This window comes from Mchenga conophoros, linkage group LG6, assembly GCF_057382185.1.
Source record: "Mchenga conophoros isolate Kocher_MC1m ecotype Shallow Benthic linkage group LG6, M_conophoros_male_GT1.1, whole genome shotgun sequence".
Lineage (NCBI taxonomy): Eukaryota > Metazoa > Chordata > Actinopteri > Cichliformes > Cichlidae > Mchenga > Mchenga conophoros.
Window position 1 is genome coordinate 29,724,784 of NC_140531.1, and position 14,430 is coordinate 29,739,213.

Here is a 14,430-nt window from a genome sequence, read left to right on the forward strand (position 1 = left end):
CAAAAGACCAAGGATAAAGGAGGATTAGAACTACCTAACTTTCAGCACTACTTCTTAGCCAACAGGCTTCAGTTTATCTCAGGATGGCTAAAACATACCTTCTTAGATGAACCTTGGCTAGATGTAGAACAAGCACTTTGCAATAATCTAGAGATCTCAGACCTACCATTTATCAGCTCAAACATCCAACGACATGAATGCTTTAAAAGCATCAACATCAGCTCTTCTCTGACAGCATGGTGGGAGTTTCTAAAATTGACGGCGTCTTCATTAATCCCATGCAAACGTACACCTATCTGGAACAACCCTGACATATTACAAAACAATAATATGATAAACTTTTCAGATTGGAGTGGTAAAGGAATAAAATATTTAGAACATATACTAGAAGGAACAGAATTTATTTCATTTGACGGACTAGTTACACAATATGGGATCAACAAGAAAAGATTTTTAGAATATCAACAAATTAAATCCATAGTAAAAAAGAAATTTAAACCGGGTCAAGTTGAACTACAAACACCACCAAGTGTGGTTCAATTTCTTACTCTTAAAACCCCCAAATTACTATCCAAAATATACAGAACACTTTCTAAATTAGATGAATCAATATCACTTCCTATTGCAAAATGAGAAGCGGATTTATCAGTTAACTTAGACCTAAACTTCTGGTCTCAGATTTTCTTAAAAACCTTTCATCTAATTAGAAATCCCAGTCTTCAATTAATTCAATACAAAATATTACATAGAGTGCACTATACAGGTCATCGGATGTTCAAGATGGGTTTTACGTCTACCAACAACTGCTCACACTGCCAAACCAATTCACTGGACAATTATATCCACGCTCTTTGGTTCTGTCCACCAGTTCAGAAGTTTTGGCGCGAGATATGTGAAGACTTATCAAAGTGTCTGAAATGTAACATTCCAACTTCCCCCTTAGTGTGTTTGTTGGGCAGCTTAGATAATGTCACTTCAGAAAAGAATATAGCCCATATGGTTTTCACTGCCCTATGCATAGCCAAGAAAACAGTCCTCATGAACTGGAAAAATAAAAAATAATCTTAATTCTAACCAATATAGAAATTATCTATTAGATTACATTAGTCTTGATACAGCCTCTGCCACCACATCAGATCATTTGCTCTGGGCTCCTTTGATCAGCTCCATCATATATATATATATATATATATATATATATATATATATACATATATATATATATATACATATATATATATATATATATAATTAGGGGTGCAACGATATTCGTATCGATATTGAACCGTTCGATACAGTGCTTTCGGTTCGGTACGCATATGTATCGAACAATACAAAATTTTTAATTTATTTGATCAACTTTCCTTCTGACGATGCTGTCTGTGTTGAGCGCTCAGTGAATCTGCGTTCGACTACTCCGCCTAGGCTCGACAGTGCAGCCTAGGCGGAGTAGTCGAACGCAGATTCACTGAGCGCTCAACACAGACAGCATCGTCAGAAGGAAGAGCGCAGGGCAAGCTAGCGAGACAGAAGTTAAGCTCTCCTTGCAACATGGACCTCCCGCACCCTCATTCAGATCTGGCGTTTGGAATTATTTTGGTTTTCATGTGACGTATGACGTATGACCCTGAAGGTAAGTTATGTCATGCAAGAGTAATGCACTAAAGTAAAACAGTATGTTGGATGTGCCATGCAATGCTCAATTACATGGGTGGGAACTAGTGTGTTAGCGCAGTTAGCTCGTTAACGTGTTGGCCGTCTAGCCCCATGCAGGGGGCGATCGGCGGTAGCTCGTTAACGGAGATTTGCCGTGTTGTGGCGTTAAGGTCATTTCAACGAGATTAACCTGAAAGCACTAGTGGGAACACAACGAATATGACTGCACATTTACGCCGACATCATCCTAGTTAGGGCTGGGTATCGTCACTGATTTCTAGAATCAATTCAATTCCGATTCACAAGGTCCCGAATCGATTCGATCCACGATTCGATTTAATTCGATTCGATTCGATTTAAATCTGGGAAATTTTGACAGTCAGAAATATAATTCAGATCAGAACATTTACATATTTTTGTATCAATAAAAAGGAAGCTGACACACGCAAGACTTTATCAAAGGTGTGAGCATCACAGCAGAGGCCTTTGTGTCAAAGTAGCTGAGGATAAAACACAGAAAAACATGAAGGTGATTTTCCTGGCCTGGGATTTTATAAAAATATTCTGCAGTACATCAAAAACGAAAGAAAACCATTAATCAACATATGAACATTACCTCTGACGTTACAGCGGTTTTATTAGAGACACGGTTAAGCGTTTTGCATTTTGAATAATTTTAAAAAGTTTAAATTTGTTCAGTATTGAACAGCAGAAATGAGGTTTTCTTTTCGGAAGAATGTAAAAGGGAAAAAAACAGCGGCCAACAGCCTGTAAACAGCGGTAGACTTGTGCGTAACAAGCAAGCGAATAATGAAGAAAGCGAAACTGTTCTTGAAGTACAGAGAGAGAGAGAGAGAGAGAGCTGCGCATCGCGATGGAAGCAAAACAGTAAAAGTCAGAGTGAATTCATGACGATGTTTATGTGAAGCATTTGGAATCCAAACCGAACCAGCAGCAAAAGAAGATCCAAAGTTTGGATCTTCTTTTGCTGCTGGTTCGGTCAATATTGTTTGGAGAGACATCAAACTAACAGCTTTAGAATCAGCGCATAAAGGGCGTGAACACAAAGCGCGGACCCGCCGAAACATCAGAATCAGCGAGCTGTCGGCTTTCAGCCCCGACTGTGAGAAAGGCGACATCTAACTGATTCTGATCCGCGGGTCGCGCTGTGTGTTTAAGTCTATGTGCAGAATCCCTGTACCTGCTCTCATTTACTGTCTTAACTGTTTGGTGGTTCTTGAAATTTTGTGAGATGTCACCAGAGATTCTGGCATTTCGGGCAAAATAAATTTATATTAAAAAATCGATTCAGGATTTTAATGAATCGATTTTACGTTATCCAAGCCAGAATCGATTTTAATCGATGAATCGATTATAAAAACCCACCCCTAATCCTAGTGCAAAGACAAAAACAACAAGCATGCTACTAACTTTAGCCGAGTCATTTAGACAGCTGTTAGCACATGATTCTCCTTATATGTTTAATATGCTGCTGAGAATATAGCCCAGAAGAAGCGGATAGTATAGCTTTTATTTTGGAAAGAGCCATTTCTGTGTAATAAACTCTCTTTTCCAAAGATGAGTGATTCCTCAATCAGATACAGGGCTCGCAATATCGCTAGCCCGACGTCCCGGGGCTAGCGATCTTTTCAGTCGGGCTACCAAAATCTATCTCTTCCCTGCCCGTCGGGCTATTGTAGGAAGGAAAAATATATGTCAATGCTTTTGCATTCTTTCAGAAATGTAGCTGGGTAATTATGTCATTGGCATCGGTGAGCCACTGTCAATATGTGACATATTGAAGTCGCGTTTGAATTAATGCTTGTTTTTTTGCTTTCACTTTGCAATGACAGCACTGATCTGTGAGTGATGATAATTTGTGCACCAATTCCTCTGACATCGTCTTATTAATCGTTAGCTTACTATGCAAACATGACAAGTGAAATCTCCCGCAGCTTAAACATGTGAGAGGTTGATCGCGCAGAGAATCGCTGAGCTTATGTGAGTGCGTGTGTAAAAGCAGCAGGATATATATTTGACTACGATGACCTTCACAGACAGATATATATTTTAGTTCTGCTGAGCCAAATAAGACAGGTCAGGGTGAAGAAGTGACAGCCAAAGAAAAGCTTACCACAAAACGGAGAAGTTATGACAAATCAGACTATAAGGCAAAAAGAAAGTGCAGCTTTATGGTTTCATGGACAAAATAATTTCTGTGGCTGCAATATGACGAGCTAAATAACCAGGGCTGCACATAAGTGGTCCACAGGTGCGCATTCGCTGTCAAAATAAAAAACACGCACAAGGGTTAGGGTTAAATTTAAAAACTGTACTTTTGAGTTAAAATATATATTTATAATTTTAATAAATGACAAATTAAAAAGGCATGAACATTTTTTTGTATCGAAAAAATATCGAACCGTGACACCAAAGTATCGAACCGAACCGAACCGTGAATTTTGTGTATCGTTGCACCCCTAATATATATATATATATATATATATATATATATATATATATATATAAAACACCCAGCACGCCCCTGCGGGCGGTTTATCCTTCAAGCTCGGGTCCTCTACCAGAGGCCTGGGAGCTTGAGGGTCCTGCGCAGTATCTTAGCTGTTCCCAGGACTGCGCTCTTCTGGACAGAGATCTCCGATGTTGTTCCCGGGATCTGCTGGAGCCACTCGCCTAGCTTGGGAGTCACCGCACCTAGTGCTCCGATTACCACGGGGACCACCGTTACCTTCACCCTCCACATCCTCTCGAGCTCTTCTCTGAGCCCTTGGTATTTCTCCAGCTTCTCGTGTTCCTTCTTCCTGATATTGCTGTCATTCGGAACTGCTACATCGATCACTACGGCCGTCTTCTTCTGTTTGTCTACCACCACTATGTCCGGTTGGTTAGCCACCACCATTTTGTCCGTCTGTATCTGGAAGTCCCACAGGATCTTAGCTCGGTCATTCTCCACCACCCTTGGGGGCATCTCCCATTTTGACCTCGGGACTTCTAGGTTATACTCGGCACAGATGTTCCTGTACACTATGCCGGCCACTTGGTTATGGCGTTCCATGTATGCCTTGCCTGCTAGCATCTTGCACCCTGCTGTTATGTGCTGGATAGTCTCTGGGGCATCTTTACACAGCCTGCACCTGGGGTCTCGCCTGGTGTGATAGACCCCAGCCTCTATGGATCTTGTACTCAGAGCTTGTTCTTGTGCTGCCATGATTAGTGCCTCTGTGCTGTCTTTCAGTCCAGCTTTGTCCAGCCACTGGTAGGATTTCTGGATATCAGCCACCTCCTCTATCTGCCGGTGGTACATACCGTGCAGGGGCCTGTCCTTCCATGATGGTTCCTCGTCTCCCTCCTCTTTCTTGGGTTTCTGCTGCCTGAGGTATTCACTGAGCACTCGGTCAGTTGGGGCCATCTTCCCAATGTATTCTTGGATGTTCCTTGTCTCATCCTGGACTGTGGTGCTGACACTCACCAGTCCCCGGCCCCCTTCCTTCCGCTTAGCGTACAGCCTCAGGGTGCTGGACTTGGGGTGAAACCCTCCATGCATGGTCAGGAGCTTTCTTGTCTTTATGTCAGTGGCTTCTATCTCCTCCTTTGGCCAGCTTATTACCCCAGCAGGGTACCTGATCACGGGCAGGGCGTATGTGTTAATGGCCCGGATCTTGTTCTTACCATTCAGCTGACTCCTCAGGACTTGCCTGACCCTCTGCAGGTACTTGGTGGTTGCAGCCTTTCTAGCGGCTTCTTCATGGTTCCCATTTGCCTGCGGGATCCCCAGGTACTTGTAACTGTCCTCTATGTCTGCAATGTTGCCTTCTGGTAGTTCAATCCCCTCAGTTCTGACTACCTTCCCTCTCTTTGTTACCATCCGACTACACTTCTCCAGTCCGAACGACATTCCAATGTCATTGCTGTATAGCCTGGTAGTGTGGATCAGTGAATCGATGTCTCGTTCACTCTTGGCATACAGCTTGATGTCATCCATGTACAGGAGGTGGCTGACAACTGCTCCGTTCCGTAGTCGGTATCCGTAGCCAGTCTTGTTAATGATCTCACTGAGGGGGTTCAGGCCTATGCAGAACAGCAGTGGGGACAGAGCATCTCCTTGGTAGATCCCGCACTTGATGGTAACTTGTGCTATGGGCTTGGAGTTGGCCTCTAGTGTTGTACGCCACATCCCCATTGAGTTCCTGATGAAGGCTCTTAGGGTCCCATTGATCTTGTACAATTCTAGGCATTCCAGTATCCAGCTGTGGGGCATTGAGTCATAGGCCTTCTTGTAATCAATCCAGGCAGTGCACAGGTTGGTCAGTCTGGTCTTGCAGTCTCGGCTGATTGTATATATATATATATATGTGTGTGTACATATATATGTATGTATGTATATATATATATATATATATATATATATATATATATATATATATACACACACACACATATATATGTACACACATATACATATATCACTGACTTTCAGCTTGTTGTGTTTGTGAATATATGACTGACTTTAATTATTAAACATTCACACATAAATAAGTGACGTCATATTCAGTATTTTTGACAGTTCACTCTTCGGCCGCTCCATCTTATTAGGGAAATTCCATATACATAAATGTAAATTTCAAAACTCAACCCCATCATTTAATTTGTTTTTGATTGAAATTGAATATTACTTAAACTCTCTTAAATTAACTTCCAATAAAGAAGGTTTATCATTGATTGAAATTCATTCAGAAATTTTTAAGGAATGAGCTGTCACAGCTTTCAAGTACAAAGTTGTTATGAAGTCTGTCACATTCCCCCCCCCCCCCCCCCCTTTTTTTTCTTTTTTTTATCCTTTAATTATTTATCCTTCTTATTTCATTGTACTGTATATTGTTACTGTTATTTGCTTTGTATGTCTACTGTACAAACTGAACTGGAATGACTGACTGTTCGCTTTATAAGTTCAATAAAGTTTGGAAGAAAAAAAAAACCTCTTCGGCCGCTCCCTTCTGCCGTATTTTGCGGCAAAATTATCCACACCCACCGCCGTGCTATGAATTGTGGGATATATGGGACCACGAAGCGTGCACCAGACCACGCTTGATACTTGGGGAAATCGACGGCGCATTTGGAGTATGCATTTGAAGTACACTTCGAATTGGGACAGCCATCGTCGCGTAGCGGTGACGTGACCGCACTTGAAATGCGTACTTCAAGTGTGCAGACCCTGAATTGGGACACAGCCTATGACCTATGAGCGCTTTGGCACAGGTGAGGTGCTCAAGGCAGCACCGCTGCTTGTTGGGAGTAAGAGCGATACGCGTTTGCACGTCAAAAAGTCGTCATAAATAAGTCTCCAATAATACCAGAAAAAGTTGCCAGATTTGTCGCTAGTCACTTTTTAGAAAAAAAGTCGCTAAGGGGGTCTGAAAACTCGCTAAATATAGCGACAAAGTCGCTAAGTTGGCAACACTGTCCGACACTAGTCTTTCCTTCTGTCTTACAGTTATATTGGCGGTTGGCAAACAAGTGAAAGGTGCATTACCGCCACCAACTGGTATGGAGTATGGTCTGGAACGACGCCCAAAAAAACAAAAAAAATTCTCAAATCCTGCCAAACAGGTTCCCCTCTTTTAGAAATGAAATAAGGCCTGATAACTTTTACTTCCCGATTCCTTCCGAAACAACTCAACCAGATCCAGTTTGATTTTTAGGTTACTAAGAGTTTGAATCAAATGTCTTCTCTCAACCTGATACCTCTGACACTGCAACATGACATGTTCTACAGTTTCTTCTACCCCACAGTAATCACATTTGCCAGTACTATGTTTCCCAATCATGAATAACGTATTATTCAAGCCAGTATGTCCAAATCTCAGTCTGGATATGATCACCTCCTCCCTCCTAGTCCGTCCTGCATTCCTCATTCCTCCCACCCTCCTTTGAATCTTATACAACCATCGTCCCTTCCTTTCCTCCTCCCACTGCTTTTGCCATCTTGCTCTCATATCTTGTCTTACCATACTCCTTATCTCTGCTTGGCCAAAACTAACAGCCATGTCAACCACCCCATGTTTTACGGCCTCCTTTGCTACTCTATCTGCCTTTTCATTCGCCCACACACCATAGTGTGCTGGCACCCACAAAAACACGACAGCAAGTCCCATCATGCGTATCCGGAAAAGTGACTGCTGAATTTCCGCCAAAACATCTGCTCTACTGTCTGAGTGACTATGCTGTAGACTGACCAACGATGAACTTGAATCCGAACAAATGACAGCATGTAAAGGTCTCACGTCCTCCACCCACTGAACAGCCAATAATATTGCGATCATTTCCCCAGTGTACACAGAAAGCCCATCACTAATCTTTCTACCCATTTCCACCGAAAACTCTGGGACCACGACTGCAACACCAGTTTGACCAGTTGTGTTCTTCAAGGCGTCTGTATATATTTGAACATAACTATAATATTGGTCAATGCAAACCTGTGCCGCATGAGAGTTCAAAGGAAATGCCCTATCCTCATTCTTCTTGTTCAACAATGTTAAGTCTACCGTAGCACCAGGAAGTAGCCATGGAGGTACTGCCGGTAACGGCACTCTGTGACTAATGTCTAACTGATCCAGATTAACTGCTGTCACTTGTCTCCCCACAATCCATCCAAAGCTCTTCTTTTCCCTCCTTTCTTTCTCCCAGCAAGGCTTAAGTACTTCATGCGTTGGGTGATCCTGCCCGTGGCCCTGTAAATTAGCCCAATAATTAAGTGTGAGCTGCTCCCTTCTCAGTCCCAACGGCATCTCTCCCATCTCCACCTGTAAAGCTGCTGTTGGAGTTGTTTTAAATGCATCTGTGCAAATTCGTAGTGCCTGATACTGAATATGGTCTAACTTTACCAGAGTTGTGTCTGCTGCTGAGTTATATGCTACAAACCCATAATCCAACAGTGATCTGACCAACCCAGTGTATATGGCCCTCAAAGACATTCTATCCGCTCCCCAGTCCCTCCCAACTAAACATCTCATTATAACACTAGTCTTCTATTAGGTAGCTCCTAAAGAACACTTTTGAAGAAAGCATCTGATGAGTAACAGGTGTGCCAGATTCAGTGACTCACTGCCCCGCCTACCTATACAAAAAGGGAGGCACCAAAAAAAAAACACATACAGACAAAAACACCACATAACCAGAACCCAACTCCTAACACCATTTAGTTTTCCCAGTTTAGGTTTGTTCAGTAGCTTCTCTCTTCTCATTTTCTGTTTTTGTCACTCTGCCACTTGTAAATAAACTCTCACTCATATTATCAGTCATTGCCTGAATTTTGGGCCCTTTTCCTCCAACACCACATGACTCCAAAGTATGTTTCAGCATTATGGCGTGGGTATGTGTGGCTCCCAGCAAAATGAGGGCTACTAGAATTTATTGATGATGTAAGTGCTGAAAGAAGCAGTAGAATAAATTGGGAAATGAACAGATCTCTCTGCTCACATTCAGCCAAATGTTGCAACACTGATCGGACAGCACTTCACAGTACAAATGGATATTGCAGAAGAACCTCAAGAGTTTTTCATAACGAAGAAATGAGATATTCCTTAATGGCCATTCAACCCAACAGTGCATGGTATTCCATTATTAATTACAAAAGCGAATGCAGAAAGAGCCACAAACAAGCAGCATTTGAAGGTGGCTCCATTAAAGGTCTAATTGAGGAAAAACATTTGATGACGTCCTTGACTTTTAGACTTCATTTAGTCATGGCTGCAAAGTTTCTTCATCCAAGTATTTAAAAAAACTTTATATTTAAATTTATCTTTTCCCATTGACACTGTGAGGAATCTTGGAGTCATTAAACAAATAGGCACCAGCGGGGAAGTAACGTGCCGCTTAAGTTGCGAGGCGTGAAAAACGGGATGGACCTTCATAGCTGTTGGAAGCTGTAGACGATAAGTAACCGGGTTGTTTATTTACTCATGGCTGCAAAGGTTCTTCATCCAAGTATTTAAAACAATCTTTATATATAAATGTATCTTTGTTTTCAGCATTAACACTGTGAGGAATTTTGGAGTCATTCAACAAATATGTAGGGCTCTTTCTTCCATTTGCACAATATCTATAAAATTAGAAACATCCTGTCTCAGAATGACGCCGAAAAACTGGTTCATGCATTTACTTCTTCTATGTTCGACTACTGTAATTCATCATTATCAGGATGTCCTATAAACTTCTTGAAAAGTGTTTGATTTGATCCAAACTGCTGCAGCAAGAGTACTGACCGGGAATAGAAAGAGAGAGCATATTTATCCTGTGTTGGCTTCCCTTCATTGGCTCCCTGTTAAATCCAGAATCAATTTCAAAATCCTGTTCCTCACATACAAGGTCTTTTATAATCAGGGCTCATCTTATCTTAATGACCTTATAGTAACATGTCACGCTATTAGAGCACTTCACTGTCAGACTTCAGGCTTACTTGTTGTTCCTAGAGTTTTTCAAAGTAGAATGGGAGGGAGAGCTTTTGATTTTCAGGCCCCTCTTCTGTGGAACCAGCTTCCAGTTTGGATTCAGGAGACAGACACTATCTCTACTATTAAGATTAGGCTTTAAACTTTACTTTTTGCTAAAGCATATAGTCAGAGCTGGATCAGGTGACCCTGATACCTCCCTTATTTATGCTGCAATAGGTGTAGGCTGCTGGGGAATTCCCATGATGCATTTAGTGTTTCTTTTTTAGTCACTTTTCCAACCCACTATGTGTTTATACACTTCTCTGTATTTAATTATTAGTTATTATTAATCTCTGGCTCTCTTTCAGAGCAAGTATTTTGTCCTGTTTTTCTCCCCTCACCCCAACTGGTGGCGGCAGATGGTCGCCCCTCCCTGAGCCTGGTACTGTTGGAGGTTTTTTCCTGTTAAAAGGGAATTTTTCCATCCTACTGTTGCCAACAATACTACACTCAAAAGGATGTAACAATGGCAGTTTATTTGACTTATGATTACAGTTATCACTTTTTGAACACTTTTGGACAATTCAGTGTTTAAGCAAGTAATGGTCAAGTTGCAGATTTCAGCATCAGTGATGTTGAGATCTGAAATATGACAAACATACACCCTAACACTATCTTTAGGATAAAGAACAACCAGTTCTAGAAGTGATGATGTGGCACAAACAGTACAGATGTCAACATCAGAGGTGTACTTAGAAGTGACTTAGAAGTGAGCAATGAATGTACCAGATGCCCTTTATCCAGTCATTCTCCTCATGTATGGACATTGCTTGTGGTGTAAACTGTCCAAAGTATTAATACTCTTTGCTGACGATACAAACATCTTCTGCTCTGGTGATGATGTGCAGAATTTATTGGAGGATATGACTAATGAAATAAGTAAAGTGATGTTCTGGCTTGATAAAAACAAATTATCATTAAATTTGAATAAATCTAAACTTATGTCATTTGGAAATAGTAGTTTAAATACAAATCCTATGATTCAAATAAATGGTGTTGATATTGAAAGAGTTAGTGAAAATAAATTTCTGGGGCTAATAATAGATGAAAAACTTAACTGGAGGCCTCACGTAAGATACATTCATTCCAAAGTATCACAAAGCATTGCAATACTAAACAAGGCAAAGCAGGTTTTAGACAGAACATCACTTCATATTCTCTACTGTTCACTGATTTCACCATACATAAGTAGAGATGGACAGATCCGATATTACGTATCGGTATCGGTCCGATACTGACCTAAATTACTGGATCGGATATCGGAGAAAAATAAAAAATGTAATCCGATCCATTAAATATCACGAAAGCACCTCACAAAACTTGCAACACGCCGTAACTCACCTCAGAACGTTAGCACGTCGGAGCAGTATGCATCACGTGATAGAGCGGCTGTGGCATGCGGGACCTGTCGATGGTCTGGATAGCATGTGGAGCTTCGCTAGCAACCCGGTATTTCATCTCCGACAAAGTTATCCCCGAGAGAAGTAAAGCAAGTGTGTAAATCCATCTCTGAATGTTTGTAAAGCATTCCTGCGTTAAGCTTAACAAACGATATATGGAGCGACTGCCTCTTCTTGCTGCTACTTCAATCATGAAACTGCTTAATGATCAGCTGATCGGCTTTTCTGTCGTGAGTCTGTCTCTCTTGTTTGTTTTTGGCCCACTTTGCACCAGAAAGAGGAAACCAGTGGATAAACAACAGCAGCACGTTTAAGCTTGATAAGCTGTTGTTAGAATTTATTTAATATTACTTTCTACTCGAGGATCTTTTTCTACGTAGCTGACGCTGGTAACTGTGCAGGGGCGGATCTAGCAAAGTTTAGCCAGGGGGGCCGATAGGGCATTAACAGGGAAAAGGGGGCACAAAGACATACTTTTAGTTCTTATTCTCATTTAAAATGTCTAGCTTTTAATAAATAATTATCTGACACCCAAAGTTTTAATTTGATGTAAAATGAATAGAAGTCCATTACTGTATATAGTAACTATTAAGTCTAATATATATATATACCTAACTAATATATAAGCTATAGTACTAATATGTAAGCTATAGTACTTTTTCCTTTGGGAAGGTACCATCTGTGCAGTGTGCAATTTTGTTGAAGAAAGATGTTGAATCTATTTAATATTTTAATATATTGAAAAATAATTGATTTCTGTGCATTTTTTCTTTCACACTGCATCAAATTAAGGTTGATTACGTCAATTAAGCATCATGAGGTGGAGCGTGAGGGGTGGTTCCCAATTTTTTATTTATTTATTTTTGTTGTTGCTGGGAGTTGGAACCCTATTAGTTAGGTTGCTTAATATTTACGCTAAGTACTCTTTAAAATACCAGAATAGGGAGGATGGTGTAGGTATGAGTTTATTAGATTGATCAGTATTGCTGAACTATGAAAAAAAAAATTTTTTGCATACAGGTATAACAGAATAGCTTTAGTGTAGTTGTTGTTTTAAACTTGAGTATGAACTTATACAAAATGCAGCAAGATATTTAAAAAAAAACAGTTTTGTTGATTAAAAAACACTATATCGGATTCATATCGGTATCGGCAGATATCCAAATTTATGATATCGGTATCGGTATCGGACATAAAAAAGTGGTATCGTGCCATCTCTATACATAAGCTATTGTGCAGAGGTCTGGGGCAACAACTATAAAACCACATTGCCTTCACTTTTTACTCTTCAAAAAGAGCAGTTCGAATCATCCACAGTGCAGGTTATAGGGAACATACAAACTCACGATTTTTGCAGTCTGAAATATTGAAAATTGTCGATCTAGTGAAATTCCAAACAGCACAAATTCTATTCAAAGCAAAAAATAAAGAACTGCCAGGTAATATTCAGAGTATCCTTTTTTGAAAGAAGTTATAATTTAAGGGGTTTTTTGTAACTTCAAAACAGGGAAGGTGCGTACTACAAGAAAAAGCTTTTGTGTTACTGTGCATGGAGTGAAACTGTGGAACAGTTTGAATATGGAATTAAAGCAATGTCCAAACATAAAACAGTTCAAAAGGAGATATAAAAATGTGATTTTCTCGAACAATAAAGACAAGGGAAATATTGAAATTAAGTGAATATCTCTATTTAAAAAATTTCATGATGTGATATTATAGTATATAGTATATATTATATCAGAAATCTGTTCACTATTTTTATTACAGATTATATCAGTAAGGAAGCTGACTAAAAGAGTAACGTCACAACAATATGATTGGTCACTTGCAATATTGAACGTGGAATAATACTGCTGGGTCATGAGGAGAAACGCGAGGACCTCTCCCGCTGTAGCGCTCCAGCCTCCTTTTAATGGGCGGGTCCTCCAGCTGGAACCAGTCACATTGGGGCGGTGTATCCACGCACCAATCGGAGCAGGGCCCTGGCACATCTGAATTAACATAAAAGGACGCAACACCTGCACAAACAAACACATGGACATGCAAGTTCGTAACACCCCCTTCCATAAGAATTAAACAACCCTCCTATTGTTTAATTCCCAAACTATGAAATTGCTCTCGACAGGTCGTCAGCGATGACATTTTCCGTCCCTTTCTTATGTTTGATTTGCGGGTTGAAATCTTGCAAAAGAAGGGACCAACGCATAAGCCTCTGATTTGAGTTTTGCATCTGGGAGAGAAACACCAATCGATTGTGGTCAGTAAACACTTGAACGGGGATAGAGCTGGATCCGATATACTGTACACCCCGAAATGCTGCAGGGCTAACAACAAGGCAAGGGCTTCCTTTTCAATAGTGCTGTAGTTAATCTGATGTTTGTTGAACTTTTTGGAAAAATAACAAATTGGGCGATCCACGCCGTGATGGTCTTCCTGCATAAGGACAGCTCCCGCACCAGCCGCACTAGCGTCAACCTCGAGCTTGAAAGGGGACATGAAGTTAGGTGCCATAAGAACAGGGGAACTGCACAGTAATGCTTTCGCAGACTCGAAAGCAGTCTGACAAACAGGCGTCCACACAAAAGGCTTCACCGGACTGATCAAATCAGTGAGAGGAACGACAACAGTGGCAAAGTTCTTACAAAAACCTCTGTAATAACCACACATTCCTAGAAATCGGCGCAGCGCCCTTCTCGTTTGTGGGACTGGGAACTCAACGATCGCCTGTATTTTCGCAGTCACCGGCAGTATCTGTCCCTGACCCACCTGTTTTCCCAGATATGTGATGGTGGCTCTGCCAAATTCACATTTGGCTAGGTTTAGTGTAAGCGAGGCTTTCTGAAAACGGCTGAAAACGAGAGAGA